At 34.2% G+C, this 12,676-nt stretch overlaps 1 protein-coding gene across 5 annotated transcripts in view; it reads left to right on the plus strand.

Annotated features, from left to right (window-relative positions):
- LOC145664137 (putative FERM domain-containing protein FRMD8P1) overlaps positions 1–12,676 on the plus strand; it is a 180,947-nt gene that overhangs the window by 22,856 nt on the left and 145,415 nt on the right. The window contains exon 2 of one of the 5 annotated variants that reach the window (XM_081730536.1): positions 2,488–2,519. The exons of the other annotated variants lie outside the window; for them this stretch is intronic. The gene's annotated coding sequence lies outside the window, so the exon portion shown is untranslated. The remainder of the gene's footprint in view (positions 1–2,487; positions 2,520–12,676) is intronic. 5 annotated transcript variants of the gene reach the window in all.

The following is a 12,676-nucleotide window of genomic DNA, read 5'->3' on the forward strand; positions in this document are numbered from 1 at the left end:
TTGTTTGGCCATTCTTGACGTCAATATCCGGCTTGAGTGACTCGTTGTCTATGGCTTGTGGACGCCCCGTACGTGTTGCCTTCTGGAGAGATACATCATTGGTCTTATATCTTCTAAACCACTGTTGTACTGTCCGCTCATGTACCACATCCTGCCGAGTGTCTGTAATGTTTTGTTCTCGTTTCACTAGCATCTATTTCCAGTTTAAACTTCTAAAGCAGTATTTGCGGATCCAGTTCGATTTGCTCTTACTGACCTCTCCATTTAACTGGACCAACGACAGTCAACAGGCTACAAGAGGAAACAATAAAAAACACTTTTTTGTTTTTTGTATTATTTGTTTTTGCATTATATCTCTCCAAACAAAAGGGTGGGAAGCATGTACAGTTCTTCCAAGTTGAAACTCGAAGGAAGAGTTGTGGGTTTCCAATATCATCCGTCGCCATTATTCCAAAGGAATGGCTTTAGAAAGAGGTGAGGTGATTTTTAGTTTAACGTCCCGTTCAGCAGCGAGGCTATATGAGACGTGGACCTACTGATTAACGTGGAATCCGAACCACATGAGCTCCCACCGGGAATTGAACCCGGGTCTGGCTTTGGAAAGAAAATCAATTTTACGTCCTACGGTTATACCTTTCAGGCTGAGGGAGACAAATGCATAATGAAAATGAATGATTATGAAAGAATTGGTAGAATGAGAATGCGGAAGAAAACGGAAGAACCCTAACAAAACTTCTGGACACGATGTTGTTTTACAGGCGTGGAATCGAACCAGGGACCTATCATACTAGAAGTGTACATTCTATCATTGAGCCACCGTGTCCTCCTAGGATAAGCATGGACATTAAACTAAAGATTTCGTTTAATTTTTCGTGGCAGTTAAAATAACGATTTCCAGAGTGTGCTTATTATGTAGAATTGCCTTCTTATTTTGACCAGATAAATGTTATTCAATCCTTCAAGATTGTTCAGTGTTTTCGTATCTTATATCTACTCCTAATAATTTGTACAGTCATCGACAAAAGAAAATAGCATGTTTCATATACAAACTTAGTATAGAGTACATTACTTTCATTTTTCACAGACTACAAATTAGTCTAGTGGTTTATGATATCTTAACTTTTAAGCGATGGAACTGAGAACAACCAACACAATCTCTTCAGGTTCCTGGATTAGAATGCTAATTTCGCTTTCTAAATCTTAATAGAACAAGCGTTGTGGCGATAAGCATTTTTTTATATTATATGTTTTATTTTGTCTATTTTCATGTATTAAATTATTATATCTCCTCATGGCGAGAAATATATAACTAATCATATAATTAAAATATAAATTACTCTAGCGCTGTTTTGAATATAATTTTAAAAGTTGAAATAATATAATATATTTTTGGATTTGAATACTATTTTAAAAACAGAGTTAAACAGTAAAACTTGTCATTTTTAAGTTACCAGTTTTCACATATTTGTATTGTATAATATATTAAGTTTTCACTAAACTAAACGTAGATTGGTTTAAATGGTGTTAATATTTCGTTAGTGATTTGTTTCGTTTTACATCCGTTCCTCAGATGTTTCAAAGAGGTTACAATTTCTCGAAACGGGAGTAGAATGGATATAAAACAAGTGAAACCGAATGAAGCGGCAAACACCGATTTAATTCATATTTTTATATTTTCAAATTGTGAAATTGTTTAACGACCATGTATTATTAATTTTAAAAACTTGTTTTTGAAAAAAGAAAGAAAAGAAAAGAAGTTTATATTCTGAATTCTACACCGAATCTAAATTCTGAATTGAGTGGCCAAATTCTAATCTCATCGAATGAAGTTTAAATATTGATGTGATCTTCTGTCGTGTATAAGCAGAAGCTTGTTAAGAAAACAGTAAATAAATCGATGCACTATACTGTCCTGTCTCTTTAATTTCACGATTCGAAGACTAAAGAAACTGGGGACAAAAATCAGAAAATCAGACTGCTTCTTTCTTTTTCATTTATAACTATTTTTAGATATAAAATTCTTGTGACTAAAATTCTTGTGATATAAAATTCTTGTCAACATTTTTTGAATGAACTTCATTAATTAGGGCACAGATGTCATAATCACCTGTTTAGTTTGAAAAAGTCTAATTGAATTACTCTCTTTAAAAAAGTGCTATGGAGAATTTTCATAATGTCATGTTCCAAGTCATTGATGATGTGTTAATTACCTTAGCCAATCCCGATCATGGCCTTTTGCGGTTGATCAAATTCTGTCGCGCATATTTTTATCAACGTCATGTACGCAAGAAAGAGTTTTTTTTTTTTTTTTAATATCGCCATTAATTACTGCAAATAATTCCTTGTCATTTCTTGTACGTATTAAATGTTTCTTCTGATTACAAATGAATACTAGTAAATTGTGTAGTTTTGTATAATGATTCTGCTTAAATATTATGCTGGCTGGCCTTCTCTTATTTCCAAACTTTTTTGCTCTTTTCAACCTAGGTCTTTGCATGTGGATCCCCTAATGTTAATTGGTAAGTTCCTGAAGCTCTGCTCAAGCATGGTGTTGGTGTACTTTTTTTTTTTTTTTTTTTTTTTCAAACAAGTTTCTGTCATCTGATGCTATTGTTTCTTTCTTTCGTTCAGCAGAAAAGTATATGTTGATGTTGCTTCATTAAGATTAGTTGAAGTATGTATTTTCCATATGTATGCTTTAATGAAGTTGGTGATACTAGCCATTGCTTAGTAATAATGTATGCATACAAGTCAACGTCATGGTTAATAGTGCTGAACACTTGAGACTAGTTGCAGAGACGACTTTAAAGGTGCTCTTCAGTTTAACTAATTAACTACGGTAACTAACTAACTAAAAAAAAAGCTCTTAATTTCAGCGGGCGAGATTCAGCCGGCTGCTCTGCCACCTAAACCTTGTCATCATTAAAAAAAAAAAAAAAAAAAAAAAAAAAAAAACGTTCATTAATATTAAGAGTAAACAAAACACTCAGTTAAAAAAAAAACGACTAGTCCAATTTCATACTGTAGTAAACCTTTCATGCGTGCCAATGCTTTGTCTCTTGTCTCTAAATAATAATGTTTGGAGTGATGATTTAAATGAATTGTACGATTTGTCAGTGTTTGACTTTGGAAGGGAGTTCCAGATTCTTGCTGCCTAAATTGAAAATGCCTTCTCTGTTATTTTTAAAGAATGCCGGGGCATATTCAGTTTATTACTTCCTCGGGTATTGTAACGGTGAATCTCTGATGTACATGTTAATTTATGATGCAAGTAAGCTGGTGTTTTATGTGAATTTATTTTATATAGTAAACAACAGTACCGGAGATATTGTCTTCGGGACGTGGTTAGGATATTGTTTTCATTAAGTATCGGCAGAATATGCTGAGACTTTCTGTAATTGAGAGAAAAGTGTAAAGATATTGCATTTACCTAAGAATAATATTGAAATTTCTGAGTGCACTGTTTTAGAAAGTGTAAAATTCTATTTTAGGATTGTCTTTTTTTCTAATTTATATATAAGGTCCATTTTGTTGCGACTTTACGGCTATTATAGGGTTCACATTGATCTTGAAAGTCCGGGAAATTCTTCAAAACGTAGGAAAAATCAGAGAAATCTGCTGTATTTTACATAAAAGTCAGTTTTTTTAAAAATCTTTCCACAGAAATATGGGGAAAACCTCATAAATCAAGACAGATTCTGAAAGAAGATGATGAGAAAAAGGCTAAATTTAACTTTAAAAATAAAGAAGCTTGATGAGCATCGAAATATGTTAAAACTTCAAGCTTTGAAAGGAAAAGAACAAACTAACAAGAGTTGATCAGTTTAAATCGAACTCATTTTGCTTAAATAAAAAAATAAAAAAGAGCAGTATTTCTGACCATTCTTGAACACTAATCTAATTTCAGTATAAAACTAGCATCTTAATCCGTACTGTGGGACGATAGGATCTTAATAATGCAAGTTTAAACAAAATATCTATCTGTTTAGATTAAAATGAATCGGGGATGAATTTTTGACAGTGTACTTAATTTGAGAACAAGATCCTGAGACGAATATTTAGACCCAAGAGGAACGGGAATGGGGAATGGCGGAAACTTCATAACGAGGAACTACATAATTTATATGGTTTACCCAACATTGTTAGGGTCGTCAAGTCTAGGAGGCTTAGGTGGGCGGGTCATGTAGCTAGAATGGAAGAAAGTAGAAACGCTTTCAAAGTCTTGACTGGAAGACCAATCGGAAAACGACCATTAGGAAGACCTAGGCGCAGATGGGAGGACAATATTAAGATGGATCTCGCAGAGATTGGAATACAAAGTAGAAACTGGAGTTAGCTAAGGATAGAAGTCAGTGGAGAGCTTTTGTGAACGCGGCATTGAACCTCCGGGTTCCATAGGCCATAGAGTTAGTTAGTTAGTTAGTACTTAATTTAATTACTCCCCTAAAGGGGACAGAGGGATTTAAAATTTATGCTAAAAATAGAGGGTCTCAGGAACCTTTCAAGTTAGGAAGATGATACTCGGTATATAAGCTCAACATTAAAAATAATTTGACACATGTTCCAGCGCTTTTAAAAATTCCGCTTCTAAGGAGAAAACGGGAAAATGTATATGTTACGCGTTCTTTCTTGTTCAAATCGACGTCCCTCTCGCCATTACGAGAAAACGACTAAACCATTTAAAATAAGTTTTTCAACATAGTACTTGGCTCGAGTCGGGATTTTATCCTGTCACTTTCATAAATGCGTATCTTATGGGGGGAGGGATGTCTAAAATGTATGCCAAAAATAAAGTATCTCAAGAGCCCCTCACGTTCAGGAAGATGAAACTTTGTACAGTATATAAACACTTTATGAGAAATAAATGGAGATGTGCCCCAACATTTTTGAAAAATCCGCTTTTCTTAGGTGAGAGGGGCAAAAGGGGGGAACTTTTATAATGCATTTCTCAATATATTAAAATAACCTCACCTTTCTATTTCATCATTACGGGAAACAGATGGACTGAAATGGATTTTTGAACATAGTTTGCACCTGACTCATTTCAGGATCCCCTCATGTTAGAAAGATGGAACTCAGTGTATGAACTTCTTATTGAAAAATGGTGATCGCGCCCGGCCTTAGATGCAGGGTTGGCTGGTTTAAACCAAGTTGGTTTAAACCACGGTTTAAACCAAGGTTTAAACCAGCTGTTTTTTTTAAAAAAAAACCAACTGGTTTAAACCAAAAAACAAAAAAATGTTCGTAAAAGTGTAAGTGTGTAAAATCTTGATGAACACACATTTGTGGGTTATCACGTTTCACTCCCGTACATTATTCGTATTATATTCAGACCTAAATTCCCCATTCATTACTCAAAAAGATTATACTACAAAAGCAATTTTTTTTTATAAGTTTATAAATGTTTATTTTGTGATTTTTTGTAGTTGTTATTATTGTTATGTAATTGCAATCGAAGAAAAATTCTAAATATTGTTTCGTTTCAATGTTTACTATTGATAAAATACAACGAAAATGCCGTACTTTGTGTGTGTGTGGGGGGGGGGGGAATCATACAGACCCCACGAGAGGCATTTAGTGAAATAAGTATCTTTGGTATCTATTTAACTATGTATAAATGAGTCTGAGCCAAAGTGGACTCAAATAATTCGTATCTTTATTCACTTTTCTTATTGATATGCAGATTAAGTCGTTGTATTTCTTTAATTTGGACCAATAAAAGTCGTTGTTAACTAACTTGAACCAAATTAGTTCTTCTGTATTCCGTAGTACTTTGAAATTGTTCATATGTAATTCTGTGTAATGGTTTCACTTGTGCAACTGTTTATCTTCTTGTCCTTCTGAAATGACTCTTGACAGTTATATTAAGAAGCATGTAAAGATCAGTACAACGTATTTTTTTTTTTTTTTTTTTTATCAGGATTCCTTCGTGAGTAAGTCGGCAGACGTATCGTATTTGTGGCCAATTAGTCTTGGTTCCGAGTTCAAATGTAGGACAATTTTTCTCGGATGTAACTTGAGAAGCGGTTTTTATTCCGGTTTAAGCTTATGTGACCCCTTCCAGCATAACCCGGTTGTTGCATAATAACATCAAGGCGAAACAAACTTATTTCTGTCCATATATGATATGAATATCTAGAGCAAATTATTTAAACCATAAAAACCTGGTTTAAACCAAAAAAACCTGGTTTAAACCAAAAAAACCTGGTTTAAACCAAAAAACCCGGTTTTTTTGTTTTTTTAAATAAAAACCATGTTTTTTGCCAACCCTGCTTAGATGTTAGATGAACAATATTGTACTGCTAATGTTTTTGTCACGTGCGAGAAACGCAGAAACACAACACATATATCGGGCAATTCCTGATTTTACTTTAATTCTAATACTACTTAATAAAGAAACGTGAAATCCCCTTAGTTTACCAATTTGAAAAAGTAATGTCATTTAAATTTTAAAAAGTCAAGTACAAATTATTTAAATTTAAAAAAAAAATCAACAAAAATGAATTTGTGAACACAAATCATGATTTTTCTGAACTCAGAGATTAAGCCAATAATTCAAATACTATAGAAGAAAAAAAAGTTAGTTGTCTTTGGTTGTAGATGGTCAAAAAAGATAGACTAAATTATGATATACCGTATTCTGACTGTTTATGAGTATATTCAGAACGCTGAGATAATAAAAGTATCGTTAGTATATAATTATTTACAAGTGTTTTATTGTATTACAAATACAGGAAATTTGACTCATAATAAGTATTTAGAGTAAGAAAATAAGCTTATACTTATTTTTAAAAAATAAGAAGATTATCGTTGGACTCAGTGGGGATGGTGGAGGCGAATTAAAAAATGATTTTTCCTGATCCCAACTATAAATAATGTTTTTTTCGGGTCAAGGAAAATTTACATACTTAGGCATGGAAATTCAAGGAAATCAATACCAGAATTCATTTTTAACTCTGTGTTTTGAGTGAATTTAAAAAAAATGTTTAGATTTAAAATCTCTAAAATGATAACAGAGACAGGGGCTCTTATTTAAAAAGTTGTATTTATTACTATTCTTGGCAGCAACCATGGAATTTTCTCTTATGTGGTCTACAAATTTTCTGCTAGATTACGAAAATTCCTATCATTAGACTACTTGTTGTTTGTATAATTAATAATATGTTCTTGTGAGCATTAGCTGTTGGAATACTCAGAACAAAACCAAGAATTTTATTCGACTCCTGAGCATCAACGTTTTCTCGTATACTTTTCTTATTTACATTTATGTCAAAGTCAGAATGCATAGAAATATTCTCAAAATCTTTAAATCTAATGTCATTCTTTGAGCATGATGGTAGTAATATATTATTATACAGACGTAAATTTAAATAACATTTCGTTGCATTTTTTTTTTTTTACTTTTTTTCCTTTGGGAGATATGAGCTCTCGTGTTAAATCAAATCGAGAGAGGAGAGAAATATTAAAAATTGTGTCAAATAGGAGAAAATTAGTAACCCTATCCCTTTTACGAGGGGGGGGAGGGGCCGCGGTGGCATGGGGTCCCTGGTTCTATCCCCGCTCGCGCCAAGTAGACTTCGTAGTAGACTAAAACTGTATGCATGGATTTTCTCGGGGTTCTTTCGTTTCCTCCCACTTTCTTCATTCCACCATTGCATTCATTTGTGATCATCACAATCTTTTTAGCGCATCTGGCATAGCCGTGGGGCGTAAAACTGAAAGATTTCATTTCATTTTTTCTCCCTTTTACGGACACGGACAGTCTTGTTATACGCCCAACGTTTTAGTAACTTCTTAATAACGGATAGGAATTATTCTTTCGGACAGAAGAATTTTCCTTAAGAAAGTCATAAACTGGCATGATTGGTTAGTTCTGTTTACATTTTCAGTATGTAACAAGTTGTAGTATCGTTTCACATTCTGAAACTATACAAATTCAATATTCAAACTTGAAGTAGTGCTTCTATAAGTACTTCCTCGCACGCTGAATCCATATCAAGAAAACCATTACTTACTGTCCCTTACTGATTTTGTTCTATGGCGATAAAGATTGAAACAAAAAATTGTTTATTTCAACCACTTCCGGTTTTAATAGAGAGTTAAGGGAGAAGAGAGAACCTATTCATGTTCTGTGGTGATAAATTTTGAAACAGCAAATGATTAATTTCAATCACTTCCGGTTTGAGCAGAAGTTTAACGGAAAATATGAAACCTATTCTTGGTAACGCAAATCCATTGCAGAAAACTGCATCTCGACATCTCTTACTATTTTCACTCCATACACTGAATCGTTTGCAAGAAATTGCTTCTCGCAGTCTGTTACCATTTTCGTTTTATGGCGATACACGTTGAAATCGGAAATTGCTAATTTAACCACTTCTGGTTTAATAGGAGGTTGGCGGTGAAGATGGTACCCATTCTTGAGACGCTGAATCGATTGCAAGAAACTGCATCTTGATAACATTTACCGTTTTTGCTCTACGGAAATCAGAAGTAAAAGTTAATTTGAACTACTTTTTGTTTCGGTACAGTGTTGTGGCGAATAGTTATGGTATGTTATCTTGAGTCGCTGAATCGTTTGCGAGAAAACAGTTCTCGCTATCTGTTACCATTTTCGTTCAATGGCGATAAACGTTGAAACCGGTATTGAAACTGGAAGTATTAGTAAATTTGAACCACTTTCAGTTTTGGTAGAATGTTGTGGATAGTCATAGTATGTTGTCTTGAAACGCTAAATCGTTTGCCAAAAAAACGGTTCTCACTATCTATTATCATTTTCATTTTTATGGCAATAAACACTGAAATCAGAAGGATTGGTAAATTTGAACAGCTTTCGGTTTAGGTAGGGTGTTGTGGATAGCCATGATGTGGTGGTGTCTTGAGAGGCTGAGTCGTTTTCAAATAACCGCTTCTTGTTACGTTTTCGTTCTATGGCGATAAACGTTGAATCCGGGAATAGCTAATTTGAACCACTTCCGGTTTCAATACAAGGTTAACGAAGTAGATGGAATCCATTCTTTGAACACTCAATCGGTTGCAGAAAGCCCTTCTCGATATATCTTATCGTTTACGCTCTGATATCTGTCGACAGACGGATGGACGGACAAAACCGTTCTATAAGACCTCCGACGCTTATGCATATCATAATTTTGGAAATGTAATAATAATATTGCATGTTCTTATTGGGTTATTTGTACTTTTAATGGAGCCAGTGAACGAATTAAAGAACTTTTGCAAAGACATGCCCTTGAGAAGAAAATTATATTATTAGAACATTATATTTTCAGTACATGCTCATATAAACACATCCCTCGGCGATACTTTGTTTCCTTACAGTACGACATTTTTTCATCATTCCCTTAGTAACTAGAACATTAAGTACAATATTTAGAGAGTGGCCTGTATTTACATTCGTAGCTCATGTATTTGCTGTACACTACATACAATTAGCCTTTTTCACGTGAGCTGAGACTACCTCTCTTTAACAGACATTTCTTGTTCACGGACAAAACAGCAAGTGATTATTGAGAATTTTCACTGTACTACTAACTAAACTAATCAATATTTTAAAAATGATCTTCAATCGTGCTCATGATTACACAGAAATGTTTTAGTATTATTTTTGAATTTCGCAATATTTTTAAAATGCGAGAAAGTAGGGACGGAATTGATGAGCACCTTTAAAGCAAGATATTGTCTAGAACAGGGTTTCTAAACCTGTGGTGCGTTAAAGAGAAGTTGGTGGTGTATATGACTTATGGTGGTATTAATAAACAATATGCTTTGGTGGTACGTTGGTGCAAAAGATTGAGAACCTCTGGTCTAGAATATCACATTTGTACTACTATGATCCGTACTTAGTGAACAGAACAGTAATTTTTACAGACGTAGGTTTACGTATTTTTCCTGTAATTCATCCCAAGTGTCGTTCACATAAGAGTATTCTAAGGAGTCATGTAGCGAACTAAATTGGTGAAGTTGTAAGTAGTACAAATCTCTATTCATTTTTTTCACGAAGCAGTTATTATCGAAGATTGAAAAATAGATATATTAAACTACAATACCCGCAGTCAGTTGTAAATACATAATAGTGGCTGGTGGCTATAAAAGCATAATTCTGGTTGTTGATATAAACGCCAATAGAAGCATAACATTGGCTGTAAAAGCATATTACTCTCTGTCGGCTATGAAAGCATAATACTGGCAGTCGGCTTAGAAGCGTAATATTGGCTCTCGGCTATAAAAGCAAAATACTAGCTGTTGAATTCTGTAATTATAAACGTTGGCTGCTAACTTATCAGAGAAACACAGGTTTGAATAACAGTTTTGGGAATATATATTTTATAAGAAGTGGAGTATTCAATAATATTTTTCTTACATTATATCCTATACAGGTGTAAATTCAATGAAAATTCATATTGGAAAAGTTCAGCTGAACAGAAATCGAACCAGGATCTCTTGTTTACCGTGCCGGTGAGTTAACCACTGCACTGTCAGTCCGTATTCTTACAAGCCGAAGTCGATGCTCAGACATTCAGACTGCATGGACTTTATCACAATTCCTGGTGAACTTGGTCTTGGTTGAGCTGGCCAGACAAAGGAGAGAGTATCGTTATGGTTAACTCATTGGCACGGTAAGCTGGAGATCCACGTTAATTTTCGGCTCAGTCGGATTTTTCACTCTTTTCATTTAATTTTGAGAAAGATCTGTGTTGAAAACAAATAGAAAATAATAATAATAATAATAATAATAATAATAATAATAATAATAATAATAATAATAATAATAATAATAATAATAATAATAAACACAACCCATAAGTTCGAAATACGTATATGAATAATATACATATATACAAATTTGAAATGAATAATAAAATGAGTGAGACACGTCGATTGCATGTGAAATAATCACAAGTGTAGAGTAAAGCTTCCAGGGAAAAAAAGCTAAAGAAAAGAAAAGAAAGAAAAAATCTTTGGTAGGTCAAAAGAATGAGAATACTATAAAGCAGGATCATAAACAGATGGTGATAACAATCCTGACTGTACACAGGGTCCTTATACTTCTTTGCGATGGATTTCGTTATGCATAAGGTTACTAAGACATATATGCATTTAGGAAGAAGTTAGAAAATGCTTCGTTGGTTGCTTTTGTAGACCTTTTTCCATGTAAAACTAGGATTCCTAGTTTATTTATAAAATAACATGCATTTGAGTACTCACCTATAGTAAACATTAGGTACTGTTAAAAAAATGTATTTATCAAGTACCTATGTTCCTTGACTTCTGAAGGAAAATTTCTTTTTACAGATAAATTCATAATTACATTATACGAGCAGGCTTAACGTTTTATATTTTCAGCTCTGAACTTCCGTAATCGTGAAAATAATTTTCTTTTTATCAACGTATAAAGCATGAAATACCATGTCTGTAAGACATGTACAATTCGTTGGTTTATTCAGCACTATAAGTATATATGTCCGTAATAAACAAAAAATAGCTCTTTCACCAGCTTTAAGAAAATATTGCAATTACCTCTGCTCAAATCTTTTGGTGTTGAAAATTTACATTTTTGCTGTTTTGTATTTACCTAGTATACGAAAGGTTTGATAGATATATCAGTAGGTGATACGTATAGGCAAGCGTGAGTATAGGTATGTTATATACAGAGATTTATATTCTTAGTCAAGTGCATTAACGTTAGATACACGTTATTCAAAATGTTAGCAGTCGTCAATAGCAACACATACCACTTATCAAGAAAATGCTGCTACTGCTCGCACAAGGACATGTTTCAAGGACGCATTATCAAGGCAATGTTGTCTCGGGCAGACTTTGGCCTCCAATTTGGACCACGGACATAGTCCAAGGGATTGAGTTGTGGGCTACCAGCCAGTCATTCGTCCGCTGTGATAAAATTGGAACGTTTAGATCGACTTTGCAGTGTAGGATGGAGCTGAATCTTATTTGAAGACTCAGTGAGTATTAGCAACGAAGATATGACTGAGAAGTTCAATTATAGGTGCCAGAACATTAGACTGCACGTCATGTTTTCATTCCATTTTGCAGGTGTGGAGCTTTGTGACTGCATGATATTAAACCTCCCATTATACCATCACCGTGGAAAATTTTGCACTGTAGAAAGGATCGCAGCAGCTTCCTTGGAACGATGTTACATGTACCGGTCATTTAAGGCAATCAAAGACTCTTCAACGGTGAAGATTTTTTCATCTGTAAACGAGATGATGTGATATAAACCACTGAAGAAGCTGCCGTGCTCTATGACTCTGTTTGGCCCTAGCTGCGGAATTGATAAAATATCCTTTTCGGCTTTTGTAGGCCCGAACCCTTAGATGACCATGTAGGATCTGAGACATGCTCCGTGAATGCAGTCTCATTCCTTTGGTCATGGCATTTTGCTTCCGCACCAGATTTTGTTGCAGTTGGGTTGCGTACATTTTTGATAGCCTGAGAATCCTTACAGTTCGTGGATGACTCTGGTTTCTCTCTGAGGTTCGATAGACGAATACACGGGTAATGCTGATTACCTGCAAAAATTGACTATCTCACTTGCTGTCTTACATATGTTATGCAGACCCACATCGGGTAACTTATTCCCGTTTGTGCTCCCACTCCATCTGAAACAAATAAACAGAGTTTGTTAAAACAATGTAAT

Source organism: Thermobia domestica, chromosome 11 (genome assembly GCF_964235325.1).
Source record: "Thermobia domestica chromosome 11, izTheDome1.hap1.1, whole genome shotgun sequence".
NCBI lineage: Eukaryota > Metazoa > Arthropoda > Insecta > Zygentoma > Lepismatidae > Thermobia > Thermobia domestica.